At 40.5% G+C, this 23,830-nt stretch overlaps 1 protein-coding gene across 1 annotated transcript in view; it reads left to right on the top strand.

The window, feature by feature from the left end:
* Window positions 1-23,830, top strand: part of LOC122794080 (neuropeptide Y receptor type 1-like) — a 1,117,554-nt gene that overhangs the window by 86,588 nt on the left and 1,007,136 nt on the right. The gene's annotated exons all lie outside the window — the stretch shown is intronic.

Genomic DNA, 23,830 nt, shown 5'->3' on the forward strand with positions numbered 1-23,830 from the left:
CTAAAGTCAAAAAAGTCCATCCCAGATGTCCCACCCAATCTAAGGGATCAAGCAGTTATTCAAGTTTCAAAACTAGAAAAAAAGAACCATTCAGGAAGTCCCCGCAGACCAACTAGAATCTGGAACTTACTCAAAATTATTTTTAGTACCAAAAAAGACAGGGGACTGGAGACCAATACTGGATCTCAGTAGATTGAACAAATCTGTACAAAAAGAAAAATTCTGGATGGTAACACTGCAGTCCATTCTCCCCTTTCTGGGTCAGGACAACTGGATGTGCTCCATAGATCTTCAGGATGCATACTACTTCTGTCTTTCGGCTTTTCCCGGTTAGGGGCCACCACAGTGGAACTCCAGTCTGCTAATGATTGTCAGGATGCATACTACCTTATCAAAATGGACAGACGCTCCAGGAGATTTCTTCGCTTCTGGGTAGGGGCCAGTCATTATCAGTTCAGAGTTCTGCCCTTTGGTCTCACCACAGCCCTCAGGGTGTTCACCAAATGTATGGCAGTAGTCACGGCTCACCTGAGACGTCAAGGATTCCAGGTGTTTCCCTATCTAGACGACTGGCTCCTAACTGCTACCACCAAGCATCAACTCTTAGAGGAACAAGATTATACAATATCAACCTGCATCCAACTAGGCATTACAGTAAATTTCAAAAAAAAAAGTCTGCCTTGTTGCCCTGTCAATCTGTTGCAAATATAGGAGCAGAATTAAACACAAAACAGATGTTTGCAAGGTTACCTCAGGAAAGAGTTTTCTCTATTCTCCAACAAGTGTCATTTCTAATGCAGAGCAGAAAGATCCAAGTCAGACATGTCCTACAAGTTCTAGGCTCCATGGCAGCTGCCATTCTTCTTGTACCATTAGTGCGTTACCACATGAATCCATCAGTGGCTTATCTTCCTGGAAGGACCACTGCGTGAACTACCCATGTCTCACATGATCCTGATTACAGAAACATGCAAAAGACACCTCTCTTGGTGGATGGTCTCCCCACTGGTGACTCAGGGCAGACCTTTCATTCAACCCCCTCCGGTAGCCACAGTGGCCACGGACGCCTCCCTGATTGGGGGGGGGCATTATCTAGGCAGGGCAGTCCAAGGCATGTGGCAACCTCACGAGTACCATCTGCATATCAATGTCCTAGAGATGAGACCAGTGCTCCTACCTTTGCAAGCTCTTCAAGACTCTCTTCCTTCCGGGACTATTGCGATCCAAATAGACAACATTTCAGTTGTGTGGTACATCAACAAGCAGGGCGGGACCAGGTCCTACCCCTTGTGTCGAGAAGCCTTCAGGCTATGGCAGTGGGCGATTTCCTCCCAATGTTTTCTGACAGCAATGCACATCCCTGGGAAATCCAACGTAATAGTGGACAGGCTCAGCAAGGCTATCCTCATGCCTCATGAGTGGTCTCTGAATCAGTAAGTTGCCGACCTTATCTTCCACAAATGGGGCCAGCCTTGCTGCAGTCTATTTGCCACCCCCCTCAACAACAAATGCAGCAGCTACTTCTCCCTGCTTCCTTTTCCAGGTCAAAATCCCAGGGACGCTCTAGTCCACAATTGGCCTCAGGGACTCCTTTATGCATTGCCCCCTTTTCCCCTAATTCCAGGACTCATACAGAAAGCAAAATCGTTGGGTTGCAAAATGATCCTCCTTGCCCCCTATTGGCCTCGACAGATATGGTTTCCGTTCCTGCACCTTCACCTTCTAGACCAGCCTTGGGTTCTGTGCCAGATCTGTTGATTCATCAGTCAGGCGGGTTACACCAATCCCTTCAGACTCTCAAGCTCACAGCTTGGTTTCACCACTTCCTACCTTAGCCAGGCTTCCAAGTATCTCCCCAGCAGTTCGCAATATTATTGTATCCTCCCATAAGTCAACTATGAGAAAGACTTATGCTAGCAAATGGACAATATTTTCTTACTGGACAGAATCTAGAAACTTAGACCCCTTTTCAGCCCCAGTCCATCAAATTCTAGAATTTCTAGCAGAGCTTCTTCAGTCAGGTGCGGCTGCTGCTACCATCAGGGTACAACTGGCAGCCATATCTAATTTTCATATTAGAATTCTTAATTCTAGCATAATGTCTCATAAGCTCTGCAAAGCCTTCATGAGAGGAACATCTCTTCTTAGACCCCCAGTGGGGGATCCACCTCCTCCTTGGGATCTCAGTTTAGTTTTGACTTCTTTGTTTCTGCCTCCCTTTGAACCAGCAGCTTCATGTCCCTTAAAATTTGTTTCTTGGAAAACACTTTTTCTGGTTGCTATTACCTCAGCTAGACATGTTTCAGAACTCCAAGCACTCTGTGTTCGTCCTCCATATATGGTGTTTCACAAAGATAGAGTTTTTCTGAGAACCAACCCATCCTTCATACCAAAAGTTTGTTCAGAAAACAATTTAAATCAATACATCGGTCTCCCTGTCTTCTTTCCCAGCAGGGACGTCGGGAGGCATACGCACTGTACTGAATTCAGTACAACTTATTTAGAAGGGGGGTAGCTTTTTAAAAGTTCACTTTTTTGTTTTTTCGCGCTTTACTGCACGATGACGTCAGCTCATCAGGGCAGCCAGTCGGAATGGAGCTCACCGCTCATGTATTTCCGGATACCAGTTCAAATGCATTTCGAGCGGGAGGATGTACACGTTATGTTGGACTTCAAGGACGTTCGGGGTCTTGCAACCGAGGGTTGGTGAGGATGTACACGTTATGTTGGTCAAGCGGGAGGATGTTGGTCTCACTTCAAGGACATTCTGTAGAAGGGTCTTCTGGTGAGTAGTGTGTGTATGTGTATGTGTGTGTGTGTGTGTGTGTGTGTGTGTGTGTGTGTGTGTGTGTGTGTGTGTGTGGTGTGAAAATGCCCCAGGTGGGATGGGATGTACTGGTAATTACTCATGGTGGTGTGGTAGGGAATACCTCAGGCTTGAACCCTGTACCTTGTAAGCAGGTGTTAAAGACCTGAATTCCCTACCCACCACCATTTGTAAAAAATTGCAGATTTTTGCCTCATATTTGATCTGATCTATTCTATTCCTCATATCTGTGGTGTTTAAATATTGCAATGCTTGAAATTTGATGGTGCAGTGGTAGCAACGTAGCATTGATGCCTCACAGCTGTAGGTTCTTGGGTTTGGTTCTTGGCTGGGGTGCCTTCTTTGTTGGGGGGGTCTGTATCTTCTCCCTGTGTTTGTGTGGGTTTGCTTTTGTGTCCTCCCATGTTACAAAGACATGTCTGCATTATTTCTTCCTGGGCCTCTGCTGAGAATTGTTTTTTTTTTGTTCCAAGTCAGACTGTCCTGATTAACAAATTGACAGGCATTTAAATTTCAGACTTCAGGTTTCTGAATGTTTACTTCCTTACATATTTGATGGTGCAGTGGCAGTATTGTTGCCTCACAGCTATAGGTTTTCTGGTTTGATTCTTGGCTGGGGTGCCTTCTGTGTGGAGTCTGCATCTTATCCCTGTGTTTGTGACATAGTAAAACAACTTTTTATTCTAGCAATAAATATATAGTAACACAACCTTTTTATAGCAATTTTTTTAAGTTTATGACTATTTGAAATTTGTCCTTATTTTTGGGACTGTAATACCCTGTTATTGGCTTTGTCCAGGTTTTTTGTGCTAAGGTTGACAGCTATGGCAAGAACTGAATTCACTGAATATGTTTGAGGGCTGTATTCCCTCATTACTGGGTTTGTCCAGGTGTTTTGTGCTAAGAGGTTGACAGCTATGGTGAGAACTGAATTCATTAAATGATAGCCATTTAAGTTTCAGTCTTCCTCTCTTTCACAAAGCAGGTGATTTGGCATAGTGGTATGTATGTTGTTCTGACTATTTTGCACAGTGACCTTGGCAGTAAAATGTATGATGGTAACACAGCATTTTATTCTAGCAGCTTTCCAAGATTATACAAGCAATGTTTAATGTGTTTTGTTGTACTCATAGGAACCCCCTCAGCGACCTTCTCAATGAGGTCCCTGAATTATCTCATTTTACATGACTTCAAAGGGATCTCCTAAAAGAGCTTGGAGATACCCTACAAGATCCTACAGCTGAGGGAGCATCAGCCAAAATAGCTTCCCAGCTTGTGACTCTTAATTCTATACTCAACTCCTCCATGAGGCTCATTTCCTATGCAGCCGATGGAGTGAGCAGAGCCGCAGGTACAGGAGTGGCTCTCAGGAGACATGCTTGGCTGCGGCTGTGTCAATTTGCAGAACCCTTTCGGGCGTCCTTCACAAATACTCCCTTTGATGGCTCCTTGCTTTTTGGGCCTCAGGTAAAAGACACGCTTACCAGGTGCGAGCAGGAAGGCAAGACACTCTCTGCCGTGGGAGTCCGTTTTTCCACTCCTAACAGACCTTATCCCAAAGGTCAGAAGGGTGGAAAGATGTGGTTTTGGAAGTCCCAGGGACCCTTGCCTGACACACGTGGTGATTTTTCCCCCAGGGGCAGAGGGGGAAACAACAACAATGGCAGACACCACCCTTGTGGCAGAGGGGGACCGCAAAATCAGGGTGACAGACAAATCTTGTCTGCCAAACCCTTTCAGCATCCCTGACAGGTTGCCTGACTGCTCACCTCTGAAGACAGTTGGGGGAAGACATTCCCTGTACCCAAAAGCCTGGCAAAATATAATGAGACAAATGGGTACTATCTATCATATCTGGAGGTTACAAAATCCCCTTTCATCAACCCCCTCTAAAGTCAAAAAAGTCCATCCCAGATGTCCCACCCAATCTAAGGGATCAAGCACTTATTCAAGTTTCAAAACTGCTAGAAAAAAAGAGCCATTCAGGAAGTCCCCGCAGACCAACTAGAATCTGGAACTTACTCAAGATCCTTTTTAGTACCAAAAAAGACAGGGGACTGGGGACCAATACTGGATCTCAGTAGATTGAACAAATCTGTACAAAAAGAAAAATTCTGGATGGTAACACTGCAGTCCATTCTCCCCTTTCTAGGTCAGAACAACTGGATGTGCTCCATAGATCTTCAGGATGCATACTACTTCTGTCTTTCGGCTTTTCCCGGTTAGGGGCCACCACAGTGGAACTCCGGTCCGCTAATGATTGTCGGGATGCATACTACCTTATCAAAATGGACAGACGCTCCAGGAGATTTCTTCACTTCTGGGTAAGGGCCAGTCATTATCATTTCAGAGCTCTGCCCTTTGGTCTCACCACAGCTCTGGGTGTTCACCAAATGTATGGCAGTAGTCACGGCTCACCTGAGACGTCAAGGATTCCAGGTGTTTCCCTATCTAGACGACTGGCTCCTAACTGCTACCACCAGGCATCAACTCTTAGAGGCACAAGATTATACAATATCAACCTGCATCCAACTAGGCATTACAGTAAATTTAAAAAAAAAATCTGCCTTGTTGCCCTGTCAATCTGTTGCATACATAGGAGCAGAATTAAACACAAAACAGATGTTTGCAAGGATACCTCAGGAAAGAGTTTTCTCTATTCTCCAACAAGTGTCATTTCTAATGCAGAGCAGAAAGATCCAAGTCAGACATGTCCTACAAGTTCTAGGCTCCATGGCAGCTGCCATTCTTCTTGTACCATAAGCGCGTTACCACATGAGTCCATCAATGGCTTCTCTTCACACAGTGGTCCTTCCAGGAACTACCCATGTCTCACATGATCCTGATTACAGAAACATGCAAAAGACACCTCTCTTGGTGGATGGTCTCCCCACTGGTGACTCAGGGCAGACCTTTCATTCAACCCCCTCCGGTAGCCACGGACGCCTCCCTGATTGGGGGGGGGGGGCATTATCTAGGCAGGGCAGTCCAAGGCATGTGGCAACCTCACGAGTACCATGTGCATATCAGTGTCCTAGAGATGAGACCGATGCTCCTAGCATTGCAAGCTCTTCAAGACTCTCTTCCTTCCGGGACTATTGCGATCCAAACAGACAACATTTCAGTTATATGGTACATCAACAAGCAGGGCGGGACCAGGTCCTACCCCTTGTGTCGAGAAGCCTTCAGGCTATGGCAATGGGCAATTTCCTCCCAATGTTTTCTGACAGCAATGCACATCCCTGGGAAATCCAACGTAATAGTGGACAGGCTCAGCAAGGCTATCCTCATGCCTCATGAGTGGTCTCTGAATCAGTAAGTTGCCGACCTTATCTTCCACAAATGGGGCCAGCCTTGCTGCAGTCTATTTGCCACCCCCCTCAACAACAAATGCAGCAGCTACTTCTCCCTGCTTCCTCCTCCAGGTCAAAATCCCAGGGACGCTCTAGTCCACGATTGGCCTCAGGGACTCCTTTATGCATTTCCCCCTTTTCCCCTAATTCCAAGACTCATACAGAAAGCAAAATCGTTGGGTTGCAAAATGATCCTCCTTGCCCCCTATTGGCCTCGACAGATATGGTTTCCATTCCTGCACCTTCACCTTCTAGACCAGCCTTGGGTTCTGTGCCAGATCTGTTGATTCATCAGTCAGGCGGGTTACACCAATCCCTTCAGACTCTCAAGCTCACAGCTTGGTTTCACCACTTCCTACATTAGCCAGGCTTCCAAGTATCTCCCCAGCAGTTCGCAATATTATTGTATCCTCCCATAAGTCAACTATGAGAAAGACTTATGCTAGCAAATGGACAATATTTTCTTACTGGACATAATCTAGAAACTTAGACCCCTTTTCAGGCCCAGTCCATCAAATTCTAGAATTTCTAGCATAGCTTCTTCAGTCAGGTGCGGCTGCTGCTACCATCAGGGTACAACTGGCAGCCATATCTAATTTTCATATTGGAATTCTTAATTCCAGCATAATGTCTCATAAGCTCTGCAAAGCCTTCATGAGAGGAACATCTCTTCTTAGACCCCCAGTGGGGGATCCACCTCCTCCTTGGGATCTCAGTTTAGTTTTGACTTCTTTGATTCTGCCTCCCTTTGAACCAGCAGCTTCATGTCCCTTAAAATTTGTTTCTTGGAAAACACTTTTTCTGGTTGCTATTACCTCAGCTAGACATGTTTCAGAACTCCAAGCACTCTGTGTTCGTCCTCCATATATGGTGTTTCACAAAGATAGAGTTTTTCTGAGAACCAACCCATCCTTCATACCAAAAGTCTGTTCAGAAAACAGTTTAAATCAATACATTGGTCTCCCTGTCTTCTTTCCCAGTTATAGCAACAAGGCAGAATAGTCTTCATCAACTGGATGTGCACAGACATTACGTTTTTACCTCCATAGGACCAGAGCGCTAAGAAAGTCAGAACAATTATTTCTCTCCTATGCTCACAATAAGCAAGGCCTTCCAGTTTCTAAGGTGACCTTATCCAAATGGCTATCTGACACCATTGCCTTTATTTATCAGTTAAGGCATAAACATCTACCAGCAAAACCAAAAGGTCATTCTGCTAGAGCATTAGCCATGTCTGTAGCCTTTCAGTCTAAATTGCCCATAGACTCAATTTGTGCAGCTGTCACTTGGGCAAACCCTTATACCTTTATCTCTCATTACAAAGTGGATTTGGTCTCCCGGAGCAGGGGTTCCTTTGGTTCCACTATTCTGAAGAGTCTGTTCCAATGAGCCGCCCGGGGTCTTTAGGTGCTAGGGATGCTGTCCCAAACAGCAAGAATGAAGGCGAAATAGGACAACTTAACATAAAGGTACTTACCATAACATTCCATGTTAGTTGTCCTTCATCTCACCTTCCTTCTTGCGTCCCCCCCTCCTTCCCTTTTCCTGGAGAATTGAGAGGACTTCAGTATGGTTTCACTGGCTGTTTTTTTTTTTGGTTCACATGCCAGGTAATTTTATGACAGTTTACTCTGATCTGTTATTTTGGTAAATCAATTTTAGGTTACTGGTTACTTTGTCTAGTGTGCGCTATCAGAAAAGAAATCTGGGTAGCTGACGCTGGGCATTCTGGGATAAGGGATAGCCTCGAGCCAGTAAATAGCTTTCGAGCTATAGAAGTAGGCAGAGTCAGAGCCAAGGATGGGCTCTGAACCCAAACAGCAAGAAGGAAGGTGAGATGAAGGACAACTAACATGGAACATTATGGTAGGTACGTAACTTATTTTTCATCGAAATTTAACACATAATTTCCTTTGCCTTCTGTGGTATTGAATTCTGTTTTGTAATTAATAAAGAAAATGCAAAAAAAATCGTACCTAACATCAACTTTTATCACTGACATAGATTAGATGTTGTTCATTTTGTTGGTTTAATTGCTTTAGTATTTTAATTTTAAGTATTATAATTCTGAGATTGTTCGATGATGTATTACATTTTCCATGTGTGAGTAAGAGGCCTATTCTCTTCACCTAGTTAGTTACCAAACCTTAGTCAGTTAATCATTAAATATATTCAGATACTGTTGGAGACTGGATGCCCAGTCCAAACAGGTGCTATTGGTAACTGGGCCAAACTTCACTCAGGGTGATGATGGGGGTAACACTATGTAACGAACACATTAGTACATTTATATCCTAACATATTTTACAGGGGTGTAGCATGAATGTTTTCCTTGTATCGAAGTATGCTCATAAGGTGCCACCATAGCCAAGAAAGTTTTCTTCATGTGATGTGTTGCATTCAGTATTTAAGAATCTTAAGTGAAAAAGGGTAGGTAATGGTAGAGAGCATATCAGTTCCTGTTTTTCTGACACTGAGCATGGACATGAATTAGGAAATTAATTTTCCTTTACATGCTGCCCCATAATGCACTTTTATCATGTATTATTCTGATGTCAAATACTCTGCTAGACAACAAACCTACATGCATTTCTATAGCAATAACCTACGCATGGGTGTGGGTAATGCGGGATTTACCCACGGTTGGTGTGGCCAAACAAAGACAACCGTGGGTAAATCCTGCATTACCCACACCCAGAAGTGGGTTATTGCTATTATACTATGACAATATTTAAGAAAAGAAATAATTACTTTTCTTAAATAATGGCATTGTATAATGCCTCTTTGCTGCGCTTCCCCAGCTGTCTGGTATCATGGCAGTTCTGATGTACTGCGCATGCCTATGCAGTACATCAGAGCTGTGGCCAAAAGCAATGGAGAAAGGAAGATCTCCATTGCTTTTTACTGTTTCGCTATGTTAAATGGGTTTAACATAGCGAGACAGCTTTAAAATAAGCAACGGATATGTCCGTTGCTTATTTTAAAGCTGTCTCGCTATGTTAAACCCATTTAACATAGCGAGAAAGGTTTAAAAAAAGCAACGGAGAAAGCAAGATCTCCGTTGCTTTTTACACACTGTGTCACTATCTTAAAAGAGTTTAACATAGTGAGACAGTGTTTTAAAAGAGACTTATACTAATGGAAAAAGTCCGGACGACCGGACCTTTTTCCATTAGTATAAGTCGATTTACAACGTGCACGCTGGCCAATCAGCGTGCACGTTTTGGAATATTAATGGGGGGTCATGGTATAATGGTCATTCATTCATATATTTGATATTTAGTTATTGCCTGGGTTCTAATGAAGTGGTCCATGATAATTATACCTGCACTGAACCATGCTTCCCGAATACAGTTTGCTGAACTGTATTCAGAAAAAAAATCTGCCACCCCACCAAAGTTCATTTCTCCTATGTGATTGCTAAATTGCAATGACATCATGTTACAAATTGTTCTAAATTGTTCTAAATTATTCAAGTTTGGACATCATACAGTCTAATTGCTACATAAGATCTAAACAGAAGATTCTGAATAGGCATACCATGTCTGTACTTTCCTTCTACATGCTATTATCAGACGTGTACTACCTTTATTCTGTCTCATTCATACCTATAGACAGAAATTTTTGTACAACTGTAATCTAGAATATTCTTACTGAAAATATATTGCTTGATCATCAGGCACTTCTGTTCTGTAACAAGCACAATACACTAGCAATAAAGGGATAGAAGACTTTGGTAAGGTAACACAAAGTTCTGTTTATTCCTTACTAGGTAGTCATATATGGCACTGTCAAGATTGCTTTAGCAAATTATTTTACAATCTGTCCTCCTGAAATGAAGTGACTTAGTTATTTGGACGTCCTACTGAAATATCGAAACTCAAAATCAGTGCAAAAAAATGCATTATCATCCCCTTCAGTAAAAACGATATCCCTGCTGACTGTCATATAAATAATAATGCCCTAAGTAACATCTCAGTAGTGAGAGACTTGGGAATGCAAGTTGACTGTAGCCTAAACTTTGACCATCATGTGTCTACTGTGGTAAAGAAGGCATTCTGCATTTCGCACCTTATTAGCAAAGACATTGCCTCAAAAGTGAAAGAGGTCTTAACACCCCTGTACTTGACCCGCATCAGGCCAGTAACTGACTACAATGCTCCCTTTGATATATACCTTACAAGGCACCTGCAGCAGCTTGAGAGACCTCAGAGATTTCTAACCACAAAAATTCAGGGTCTCCAGCATGTTCTACATTGACAGACTGAAGTCACTGCCACTGTACTCAGCTGTGTACGGGCTACTTAGGGGAGACTTGTGCCTGACCTCTCGAGCAATCTCAGATCCAGACCTAATGGAGATGCTGCACATCTGTGAGCTAAATGGGACAAGGGTCACCCCCTCCAGGGACCTTAACCTGGTCTGCAACATAAATAGGACCTGCTGGAGAGACGGGTATGTCTCTCTCAGGTTGCCACTTGTCTGGAATAGGCTACCAGTTCACATCAACCAAAGCTCCTCTATGACCCTGTTTTAGTGTAGCTTGGATTACTGGATGGGAAACCATAAATTCCTGCTAGGGATTTCACCTATAGCCCTCCTAGATATGGGCAGTCATTGCTAACTAAGAGATCGAGTTTAGGCAAGCTCCTTTATACTGGGATTCTCTAGTATTATATTGGTTACACACAGCTAGGATTATTAAGACCTTCAGGGTAATAGCCCAGTAACCACTTATGAACCTGTAATGCGGAGTGCCAACAGATCAAAAAAAAAAAAACGAACATCCAGGAGAAGAAAGAATCTCAGACATCGCTCTTTTCCTTTAAACATTTTTTTATTTTTATTTTTTTGCAAGGAGCAAGCATCCCCTGCACTACCCCATGAACTTACATATGCCAACTTTGAGGTCACTATACCTCGGTGAAAAGGGAACATTGTGAGAAATCGGCATCTAGGAATTAGTGTATGTAAGTCTGTATTTTTGCCATTCAGTCTCTGTGTTTCATTATTCATTCAAGTGTTCTCAACATTTCAAATGGTTATCAGATATTTGTTGTTGTTAAGAAAAACCCAGCCACACAGTTTAGAGCCCTCTGCCTTTCTTGATGAATTGGACAGTTTCTGCACCTATAAATCTTGATTTGGCTATTGCCAAGGCTGAGCAACAAAGCAATATAAAACACTATATCACATGTCATTAGGAAAAGTAGTCATGTCAGTTTTAAAGCAGCAGAATATGATTACATAACTCAACTGATTTACCCATAGTTGGTCCTTTTATCAAGAATATCCTTTGGAAAGAGTCAGAATCAGATTTTAGAAGTCTTTGTGGAACTTCTGTGAAATCTGGATCTACATCAAGTTGATTGCATTAGACATTTGGTATTAAATAGTCACCAGATCCCCACTCATTTAAATATTTTGTTGCAAATTTGTTTTACCTTCTCATTGTTAGATGTTTAAAGTCTGTGACAATACAGTCCATGTAAAAGACAGTGCTGCATGGTATACCATTTTGAAGCTGTTTGGATAAGTGTTTTAATGTCTGTGGCCGGGTCTACTTCGACCCATTGAAAACTCACTTGAATACATTCCAGATAAACTAGTCCAGTTCAGCGAAAGTGCATTTACACAAAAACGCACTTTCGAGATAAACACATCACCAAATGAAAAAAGCAGAATAATAAAAAGGAAAAAAAAGAAATACAGCAAACAGAATTATGCAAGGGTGCAAACCCCTCTGCACCCTCCATGTGGGGGCTGTGCCTCCCTCAACCCCCCGCTACTTATATATATTTAACTCTGAGATCGCACTACAGTGGGGAAAAGGGAATATTCCTTTATCCTTACTGTACCGGGATCTATAACAACAACTGATATAAACATTAAAGATTCCCCTCCCATATGCCTCGTAACAATAAACGCACCTGCACCACTACAGGATCCCAGAACCAGTGAATGCTCTTCGGTGATGTGTTTTCCACAAAAGTGCATTTTCGTGTAAATGCACTTGCATGGAACCAGACTCGTTTATCTGGAATTCATTCAAGTAAGTTTTCAATGGGTCAAAGTACACCCCTGTGGCCATATTCACACATTCCATTTTAACTTCAGGTTGTACATCTGCTCCAAGTTTCAGCTTAAATTTATTCCATTATATTGTTTCTGTGTACTTGGTTGCAAATCATATCTTAAATGGATGTTAAATAAATGTTACTGGGAGTGAAAAGTCAAGTAAAAGAATACGGGCATATATTTTCATGTCTAAAAGTTAGTCACAACAACAGGCTGTCTGAGCAAACTTTCTTAGTGGAGCATTGGACTTCCTTAAAGCAACAACTTTATTACCATAGGGTAGATAGTGAAGAGATATCAGAATAATAAAAGGTTTAGATGAGGAATAAATCCAAGAAAATTTGTGCAGCTTATCTTTAAACAAACAGGCCATGCTTTTGCACCGCCGTCTTACGTAATTAATAAAATGCTTAGATCACTTTATCCCCCAACACCGATTAAATGGCTTATTCTTTCAAATAGTTTTTGCAAAACTCCAGAGTTAAACATATGTTATATTTCTTTGGAGTTCACATAATGTAGAAAAAAGAGGCATTGCTTCTCTTTTTAAGGTAGAGTCTGTCAGAATCTTTAATTCCTCCTTTGAAAAAAGGGTGATTCTGGTGAAACAGACCCAGTTTGTGGCACACTAGAAGGTTGCATCTCCAAGTTACAAAAGCCTTCATTATTTAAAATGTAATTACTTTCTCCTTTGGTATCTATACTAATTAGGCAATTGTGTTGAGAATGGTAAACTTGATAATTGTTTTTAGGTATTTCATCATCTGTGGCAAAAAGAGAAATTTAGGACATTGACAACCTTTGCTTTTTATATTTCAGTAACTGTAATTGCATTTTTATTTTTTACCATTGTAGTTAGTTTCAGTGTAATAGTTTGTTGATTTTTGAAGCTAACTTTAGAATGGAGTGATTAATGTTACCCGAGAATTGCTGTTATATGTAGTGCTCATTGATTCCTTGCCACTCAATCAATGACTATGCTCAAAGTTCCCGGAAAGTGTGCTTAAGAACAGGCCTAACCAGCAATTAGTCAGCTGTTTATTATTCATGTCTGTTCATTATCCTGATAGCTTAGTGCTACACTCAATATTTAACAGTGATCATGACCAATAAATAGCATATTAGGGTAGTCATGGTAACGGTCCACTGTCAACATAACATCATAGTTCCATGTTTGTCATTTGTCCAGAGTTTTACTTTATGATAAAAAACAGCAATTTAAGAGAATAGCTTTATCTAAAAATTTAGCTAGAACAATTTGCGATATTCCTATCACAAAACATGACATTCTATGAAAAATGCACATCTCCATTCTTCCCATCATGTGTATGCCTGAGTTCGCACTGCCGCAGAGTTGCTTAACTTTTAAAATTAGATAAAAATATATCCATCTTTTTTTTAGGTTTATTGCAGGGCAATTTTAGTAATTTTTCATAATGTTTGTGGCATCTTGCCAGGCAGGAATACTTAAATGCTGAAAGATCTCCAAGTCTTAACAGCACTTCTTCATTAAAACCTTTTTCTGAAGGCATGCCCTTTTAGGCATAAATAAAGAATGCTGTTTTCATAAAGAAGGATTTTACATAGTTTTTATATAGTTTTTGCACAGTTCTCAAATGTTTTTAAAATATATGCAAATACTTCTGAGTATGTGTTTTATATCATTAGTTATGTACTATATTTGCACACATTTTTAAATACTTTGTTCACTTTAATTGATTTGATTAAGTCAGCTGACTTTGTAGAGGGTTATTTAGGATGAGATGAGCACTGTCTTGGAATGTTGTCTGATGAAGCGACTGGATGGCGTGAAAGCGCTTACTTTGTGTGTAGTTTTGTTGTTGTATTGAATAAACAGTTTACAGGATGTTTCTAGCCTTGCAGGCTTAGTGCAGTATGTTTTACTTATTTAGGAATACTTAAAAGCCAGCTGTGCACAGCAGAGTAGTGTGACCTAGCCTGTCACTCTGCTGTCATCTCGCTGACTCCAGCAATAAACATGATAAAAATAATCCTTTAAAGAGTATGTGCTCAGACATGCCCGTGAGGTTTCAGGGCAAGTAAGGCTGTGGAGCTACCCTAGTTTAGGAAGATAAATTACAAAATCAACAACTCATGGGATCCTTTAGCTGAAAATATTAGCAACCATAGTGGGATTATTACTCAGGCAAGTAAAATTGTCATTGCACATACTGTTAAATGTAAAATCAGTCAGAATTTAAAAACATATGTACATTTTTTGTGGAACCACACGTGAGCAACAAGTTTCCTGGTATACTAAAAATGAGTGTAAAATGCAGAGAATCAAAGAATGAATATTTCATGCCCTTGTGCAGATTATTGAAGTAGTATTCAATCTGAGTTTCCAAAAGGAATGACGCAGTTAGTTGAGTAGGTGAGGAGGAAAGAAGTCCAGAGTAAAGACAGTGAGAAGTAATGAGTAACATTTGACTGCAGGTTAGAAGCATTCCCAGTTTATACAATATAAAATCAGCTAGTGAGGAGTTGGAGACAAGGAGTGAAACAGAAAAAATAATATTTAAAAAGGCTTTATCAAATTCAGTGAGCTTGACTTCCAGATAAACATGAAACACACAAGTAGATTGGTCTGAACGAGTAACTATTTAACACTTGTTCCTAACATATCGAGAAACAGACATAGTGAAGTATAACTAGTAACTAAAGAGTAAACAGTGTAATAAAAGCAACATTAACATACAACTGCAACTACATTTTGCAGATTATTGGTGTGTATTACTAAATGGTAGAGACACTCGATATCAACTGTAACGTTATGAATAATTGGTTAGGCTATTTCATACTGCAGCTATAGGAACTAGCCTGGTGAGCTCCGACCCTGACAGACGTCATTAAAGTGGATTTATTTTTATATGCATGTATTTATGTATGTATTAGATTATTCTTCCTTAGTTCAGTAGAAAGTTTTTTTGTATTGTTCCAGAGGTTTCAGAAGTAATAAGTGTAGGCGGTATTTCTGATCTAAAGTAGTTTGGACAGGGCAGTATCAGTTGGTGTTGGTAGTGGTAGGGGTGGAGGCCATACCAGTGATGAGGAAATAGAGTTTTTATATGAATGTGTGTGGTAGGGTGCCACAAAATCTGACATACTAAATTGTAAGGGCTATGTCTTAAATTCTGAGAGTTTATTTCTGTTAAGATGCATGCACAGATTTTCTTTATGTTAGAATTCTGTTTAGAGTTGCATTTTGTAGTTAACTACTTGGTTTATGAGGGAAATTTGTCTGAGTTGTGCTGAACAGCAGTAGTCAAATTTTATACATTGCTTTAGCTAAAGTGCAGTATTAAATTTATTCATTCACAAATACTACAGATTTTAGATTAGAAGTTTGCCTTCATGTTTCGTGTAACTGCAGTAATAACAAGACCTTAACCTTTACTTACTTCTAAGTTTTGCAGCTATGTCTGGTCTACTGATTAATAAATGAGTCGATTTTTTGTTACTGAAGAACATAGTTTTCATCAGTTTGTTGTCGAAAGTTGACCAATACTGTGTGTGTGTGTGTGTGTGTGTGTGTGTGTGTAATGTGGAAAAATACTCTGTCTCATGATCCAGCAACCTTGTAAGTAAATTTCAGATCTGTGAATTAAAGTGATTTAGTTGCTATAGATAAGTATTGGCATTTATTCTAAACAATGCATTCATTCTGTCCGAGTGTCCAAGTGTATTAGTTCTGGTTTAGGCACTTGGGCTTCAGGCCAGTTATTTTACATTAAGAAGGTTCGTGGTCTGCACTCTTGTGGGAGAAAAGGCTGGACTCTGCCCTTCTGAGCTGGGAATTTCTGGTTAAAGGTTTATAGTGCCTGAATATTTGAACTGTATCTTACTGAAATTGGTTCACCTTGTTTGCTCTAGCATAGACTAGATCCAGGCCTGCTGAATCTAGCTTTGTTTATATGCTTGTTGTTTGTTTGCTTGTTATTTCCCTGGAAGCTAATTCCACCTAATACGCAACTTCTCAGCGCTTCTGTGGATCACTAGTGATATCTGCATTGCTTACTGTACTTATTTCCTTGTTTCACTTGAAAGAAAGTTACTGTTTGTCGTTTTTGCATTTAGTTACTTGTAACACATTGCACTCAAGTTACCTGGCACTTGCTCACTAAAGCAATTATATAAGTCAGCACTAAAAATTAAAAGCACTACACCCTCACTCCCCATTGGCCCTTGTTTTCAATTAAGGAATTCCCAATATTATTCTAGCATGTCCAAAGGTCAGTTGTCAATCTTCTCTCCGGTCCAGCTGGTGAATCTGGGAATCTTGAGGCAATGTTATAACTGCCTCATGTACACAGACAGCCCTCTCCTCCTCCCACATAACACAAATACTTGCGAGAGATGCAGCTATTTAACCAAACTGGAGGCTGAGCTCTCTCAACTCAGGACTGGCAAGACCAGACAGGAGGAGAAGGCAACTACACACACCACAAAACCAGCCTCACATAATGCTACCACTCCACTGAATCAAACACATAAATACACAAAGACATACTCGGAGGCTCTGAGTAAAAATTTACCTAAACAGCAGAGGCCTCCAAAGCAGACACCCAAACAACTGCTACCTCAAGACACCCCACAAGCAACACATAAACCACAAAAGCAGTGTGCAAAGCAGTCACAGCCCTTAAGGCCAAATACAACACCAAACATACTTGTCATAGGTGACTCCATAGTCAGACACACTGACGTCCCACTCACCAGGCTGAACAAGGAGAGGGTCACAGTAAGCTGCCTATCGGGCGCTAGAATCCGCCACATAACACAAGCACTCGGGTCACTCCACGGCAAGTACAAATATGACACAGTCATTGTCCATGCTGGTGTGAACGACCTGAGACGCACCTCCCTGGACTACATGAAAAGAGACATAGAGGAGCTCTCTGATTATGTAGCCCAGGCAGGTATGACCCTAACCCTGAGCAGTATCCTTCCTTCACCAAGAATGATGCCACAATATAGAGACAAGATGATCAGCTTTAACAATTGGCTTAATGTCTGGTGTCATTCAAAGGGGATCCAGTGTCTGTCTGCCTGGGATGACATGCTTGACAAGCCACGCTGCTTCGCAAGGGACGGCTTGCACCTGTCACCTCTGGGATTCCGGATATTGGATAAGGCTCTTGCCACCCCATAGTGCATTTTTTAGGCAAGGCTCAAATTCTAAACCTACCACCCTAGAAAACAAAAATGGGAAGAAACTGAGGGTAATGCTGCTCAGTGCCAGAAGTCTAAATCTCAAAATGCACGCACTCGAGGCCCTTCTCAGTATGGAGAACATCGATGTCTGTGCTGTAACTGAAACCTGGTTCAAGGCTCCTGAGAGCACCCCGGCACTATTAGGTTTTACCTCATATCATGCGTTCCCGCCCCAAAACCCGGACCACACCACAAAAGGAGGGGGTGTATCCATATTCATAAAGGATACCCACACCTCCAGGTTGGTGGCAACTCACGAAGCTTCGGAAACCATCCAGGTGCAACTAACCATAGGCAAAACTGCTCTACAAATTGTAGCATGCTACAGGCCACCCTCTCAAACTCAGGAACCCCACACAGCCTTCCTGAAGACACTGGAGGGTATAAATGTATCTCCAAACACCATCATATTGGGTGACTTCAACTACCCGAATATAGACTGGGAACATTACTCAAGCCCTAACTTTCTAGCCCAACGGTTCCTGGAGTTCATAAATTCAAATGCCATGGAACAGCTAGTCACGTTCCCACGAGAGGAGAAAATATACTAGATCTCATTGTCACAAACATGGGGACAAAATGCTCCACACCGGAAGTATATCCCTCATTGGTGAGATCTGATCATAAACTAATCTCACTGGAAATCCACATCCCGCCCCACCCCAAACAAAAAGACCATAGTGAAGAACTTCTCTAAAGCAAACTTCACACTACTCAAGACTGGTGTGGTATCCTTCAAGGCCCCTGAGCCAGTGGAAACCACAACCCAAGCTGCGGAAGCCCTTACAAATGCCTTCTATGAACACCTCCAGGACTGCATGGATCAGGCAATCCCAAATAAAACCAAGACTCTTTCCACAAAGGGCAAGCGTCCAGTCTGGTGGACCCCAGCCATTAACAAACTTTACAATAAGAGGAGAAAGCTATTACATGATAGAACAAAATCCATAAAAGGGAAGTCACCCCTGATCATTATTAGTAAAAAATACGAGCACTCATAAAATCAACTAAGGCCAATTTTGAGAGAAAATTGCCATGGATTCAAAGGACAATCATAAGGCCTTTTCAGCTATGTTAGGAACCTGGGTGGAAACTCCCAGATATGCTCAGAATTAGTCCAAAATGATACAAAAATCACTGAACCCACAGACATTGCCAACATACTGGCAGACAGGTTCAGTGCAAACTTCACCCCTCTCCCCTAAAGGAGAGATAACTATCCCAGCCGAGTGTAGCCTCCCGGACATCTCAAATGCGCAGGTGAAAGCTGCTCTCTCTAAAGCTAAAAACACAGCATCAATGGGACCGGATGGTGTCCCCGGCTGTGTGCTACACGAGCTAAATGAGGAATTAAACCCGCACATAAGGCAGCTGTTTAATCTCAGCCTTACCACAGGATACGTGCCCAAGGAGTGGCGTACGGCAACTGTGGTCCCACTCCACAAAGGCGGCACCTCTACGGACTCTGGTAATTACCGACCCATAAGCTTAACAAGTCTAGTCTGCAAAGCTATGGAGAGGATCATAATGGAGCTCATAAACAAAGATATAGGGGACTTGCAGACATTGGACCCGACCCAGTTTGGCTTTGTCAAGGGAAGATCATGCCTTTTGAACTTGGTCGACTTCTTTGAAACAGTCACCAAGGCCATTGATGAGGGAAAGGCAGTCCATACAGCCTACCTTGACCTTGCAAAGGCTTTCGACACAATACCCCACTCGGGTATTGTAGAAAAACTTACCAGCTTAAATGTAAACCCATATGTCACAAGATGGGTTGCAAACTGGCTTAAGGACAGAACCCACAGAGTTAGAGTTGTTGGCGCTGTGTCAGACTCCAAGCCGGTCACAAGTGGTGTCCCACAGGGCTCGGTCCTTGGCCCCCTATTGTTTGGCATCTACTTCTCAGAAGTACAGGCCAACATGGGAGGACTTTGGCTGACAAAGTTTGCAGACGACTGCAAACTGGGCGCCATAGTGGAAAGTGCATTGGACACGGATATCCTTCAGAAGGGACTCACGGAAACAGATAGCTGGTGCCAGAGCCATGGCCTGAAGTTAAACGCCAAAAATGTATAGTCATACCCTTCGGGAAATACAAGGTAACCCTAAGCTACCATATAGGTGGCAATCCACTAAGCACAGAAGAAGTTATCAGGGACCTGGGGACCCAGGTTGACAGTGGCCTTTCTTTTGACACTCACATTGCTAAAGTGGTTAGAAAGACCTTCTACATTGCCCACCTGATCATGAAGGGATTCACATCCAGATCTAGTGAGGTCATTGTTCCCCTGTACTCTTCACTTATCAGACCAATGATACAGATGTACATTTTTTGTGGAACCACATGTGAGCAACAAGTTTCCTGGTATACTAATAATGACTGTAAAATGCAGAGAATCAGAGAATGAATATGTCATGCCCTTGTGCAGATTATTGAAGTAGTATCCAATCTGAGTTTCCAAAAGGAATGACGCAGTTAGTTGAGTAGGTGAGGAGGAAAGAAGTCCAGAGTAAAGACAGTGAGAAGTAATGAGTAACATTTGACTGCAGGTTAGAAGCATTCCCAGTTTATACAATATAAAAATCAGCTAGTGAGGAGTTGGAGACAAGGAGTGAAACAGAAAAAATAATATTTAAAAAGGCTTTATCAAATTCAGTGAGCTTGACTTCCAAATAAACATGAAACACACAAGTAGATTGGTCTGAACGAGTAACTATTTAACACTTGTACCTAACATACTGAGAAACAGACACAGTGAAGTATAACTAGTAACTAAAGAGTAAACAGTGTAATACAAGCAACATTAACATACAACTGCAACTACATTTTGTAGATTATTGGTGTGTATTACTAAATGGTAGAGACACTCGATATCAACTGTAACTTTATGAATAATTGGTTAGGCTATTTCATACTGCAGCTATAGGAAACAGCCTGGTGAGCTCCGACCCTGACAGACTTCATTAAAGTGTATTTATTTTTTATATGCATGTATTTATGTATGTATTAGATTATTTATTTGCTTTTCTTCCTTAGTTCAGTAGAAAGTTTTTTTGTATTGTTCCAGAGGTTTCAGAAGTAATAAGTGTTCTGATCTAAAGTAGTTTGGACAGGGCAGTATCAGTTGGTGTTGGTAGTGGTAGGGGTGGAGGCCTTACCAGTGATGAGGAAATAGAGTTTTTATATGAATGTGTGTGGTAGGGTGCCACAAAATCTGACATACTAAATTGTAAGGGCTATGTCTTAAATTCTGAGAGTTTATTTCTGTTAAGATGCATGCACAGATTTTCTTTATGTTAGAATTCTGTTTAGAGTTGCATTTTGTAGTTAACTACTTGGTTTATGAGGGAAATTTGTCTGAGTTGTGCTGAACAGCAGTAGTCAAAAGTGCAGTATTAAATTTATTTATAGATTTTAGATTAGAAGTTTGCCTTCATGTAAGTTGCAGCTATGTCTGGTCTACTGATTAATAAATGAGTCGATTTTTTGTTACTGAAGAACATAGTTTTCATCAGTTTGTTGAAAGTTGACCATAGTGTGTGTGTGTGTGTGTGTGTGTGTGTGTGTGTGTGTGTGTGTGTGTCTGTGTGTAATGTGGAAAAATACTCTCTCATGATCCAGCAACCTTGTAAGTAAATTTCAGATCTGTGAATTAAAGTGATTTGGTTGCTATAGATAAGTATTGGCATTTATTCTAAACAATGCATTCATTCTGTCTTCAGATATTTTTGAGAAACAATTTGCAACTTCCCATTTTACATTTTTGGATTTATTTACAGGTTGAGAAAATTGCAAGCAGCACCATTTGAAAATGCTGGTTTCATTTTATGTAAGTGTTGATGCGTTTATCTCAGAATTGTGTCTTTTTTTTATAACATTTTTCCCCAAGTCTATCCAGATTATCAGGTTTCTGATATTACTATTTAACATTTGTTTCCCTCTCATTAGTCCATAATGCATCAGCGTTAAACTTCACACAGTTATTAGGTTTCTGATACTATTAGTTAAATACTTAAAATTTTATGTATTTTTTTGTTGACCATGTTAGTTCACTAAACTAGTGACTAATTTTTAGGCGAGATCCAAGGGAGGAATTTATACGACTAGGAACATTTGGCCAGGGCATCAGGAAACTTCCCTTCTCGTTACTGCACTCATGTTCCTTACATCTGACAAGTGCATGCGCACCTTCCATTCCCAGGACATGATGGCTGAGAGGATGGTGTGGAACATGGCAAGCAGCGAGACAGGAGGTGAGGCGAATGCCAACTCCACAGAGTTAACTGAAAAGGATTCAGAAGATACATTTGCTAAAAAGGAGATTATGGATGAAACCATGGAGGATACAGAGGAGTAATTTCAAAGAAGTCTGGGAGTTCTAGAGGACAGGAATGGTCACAAGAGGATGTTATTATAGCTCTCCAGTCTGGTGGTTTGTGGTATGATTTATTGATGGACTTGATGAAACAAAATGAAACCGAGACTGGAAAAAAAAACTGTCTGGGGGTGAGATTATGGATAAGATTCAAAAGGAAGAGGTGAAGGATATATATAAGAAAACGTTTGCAGAAGAAATACAGGAGAAGGAAAACAAGAGAGTAGGAGGACAAAAGAAACAAACAGAAACAAGTATGTTTTTCATATACAGAGTAAGAGATGGACAGGTATGAAATATGGAACACAGTGATTGTGCCTTTAGGAGGTAAAGTGCAAGAGGTAAGAGCATTTATTTTGATAAAACAAGACATATTGTGACATTTTTGAGACTGCTACAGAATTAGAGCCTTTTTGAGGGAATATGGTAAAAGCAAAGATATCCATCCATGAAATAAGTTTATCATTAAGACTTTTTACCATGAAATACAAAAGAAACTATATATATACTGTAGTTCTGAACAGAGACAGAAAGAGAAACTGTAAACAAATATTTATTAAAGAACTTTTGTAAAGGAGTTTAAGACATTTCAAAAAGTAATTGATAACAGAGGTCTATGGACTGGGTAATGGAATTGTAATGTTATTTTGAAAATATAAAATAACAGAATTGTACATATTCCAAGCATGACTAATGTTGAAGGAAACAGAGCTGTTGTAAATTATTGGGGGCAACTGAAAACATGTTCACTGCTGCTAAGAGGAACATTTTGTAGGTAATTGTCATAAGAAGAAATGTTTTATGTGGGGAGTTTGAATATGATGCAAAAAATGTGAAGTGAAATGTTATAAATGTAAACAGATGGGGCATTTATGGGTGGATTGTACAAAACAGCAAAAAGAAAAAGTGTGTGTAGAAGAAAATGTAAGTGAAGGTGAAAAAATAAGGAGAAATTGCAACAGGAAGAACAACAAAATGACTTTGCAGAAAAGACCAATAATCAAATACAAAACGTAAATAGTGACTAAAAGGAAAGTGGAAGGTGAAATAGAAGCTGGTTCAGAGGTTAGTGATGGGGTGATATAAACTGGAGGTAGTTAAAAAGAAAAAATTGTCAGGAAGAAGAGTAAAATATAGACAAAGGAAATTCCAGGGATTAGGCTTGAAAGTGAAAAAGAAAGGAAATGGATACAAAACATAATTTCATATAGAATAAGGAGAGAAACAAATCTTAGAATTGTATCTGCCAACGTGAATTGTATAAAAAGTTTAATAAGCAGAATTGGAGTATTGGAGTGGTGTAATAAATGTGAAGTAGACATTGTAGTATTAGAAGATGTTAGAGGTTTAAGAAAGAAAGATTACAGTCAGAAAATTTATGGAGAGGAGGAATAATTTAGAATTTGTAAGGAAAAACCTGTTCCAGAATAGCTGTACTATATAGGACAGCTGTTACGATATTTGATTTCACTTTAGTTTTGGATGATTATTGGTGGTAGATCTAAGATGGGAAAAAAGAGTTTATAGACTTATAGCTGTATATGCATAGACATATAAAGAGAGAGAAAGGCTGTTTGAAGACATATTGGTATAGTAAATATGGATATTATAGTAACTGGAGATTTTAATTGTGGCTTAATGAGTAAAAATAAAAAAAAAGATAGGCTAGGTAAGAAAAAAGAGGGAAATTAAAATATGTAGAAATTTACTATTAGAAAGTATAAATACAAGTACATATTAGAGGAAATGTTAAAACAGACTGATTATTTCTTAGTTTTTACAGGTGTAGAATTTGTTCTAGAAGAAGCTGTACAAACTGGACTTTCAGATCATATGGAAATATGGATAGAAATAGAAGAAAATAACATATACAAATTGGAAAAGGGATTAAAAGAATAAATGAGAAAGTGTGGAATTAGAAAGGAAAAGATAATATACTGGCAAATCCCTTTGTCAAA

This window comes from Protopterus annectens, chromosome 2.part1 (assembly GCF_019279795.1).
Source record: "Protopterus annectens isolate FY-2018-M chromosome 2.part1, PAN1.0, whole genome shotgun sequence".
NCBI lineage: Eukaryota > Metazoa > Chordata > Ceratodontiformes > Protopteridae > Protopterus > Protopterus annectens.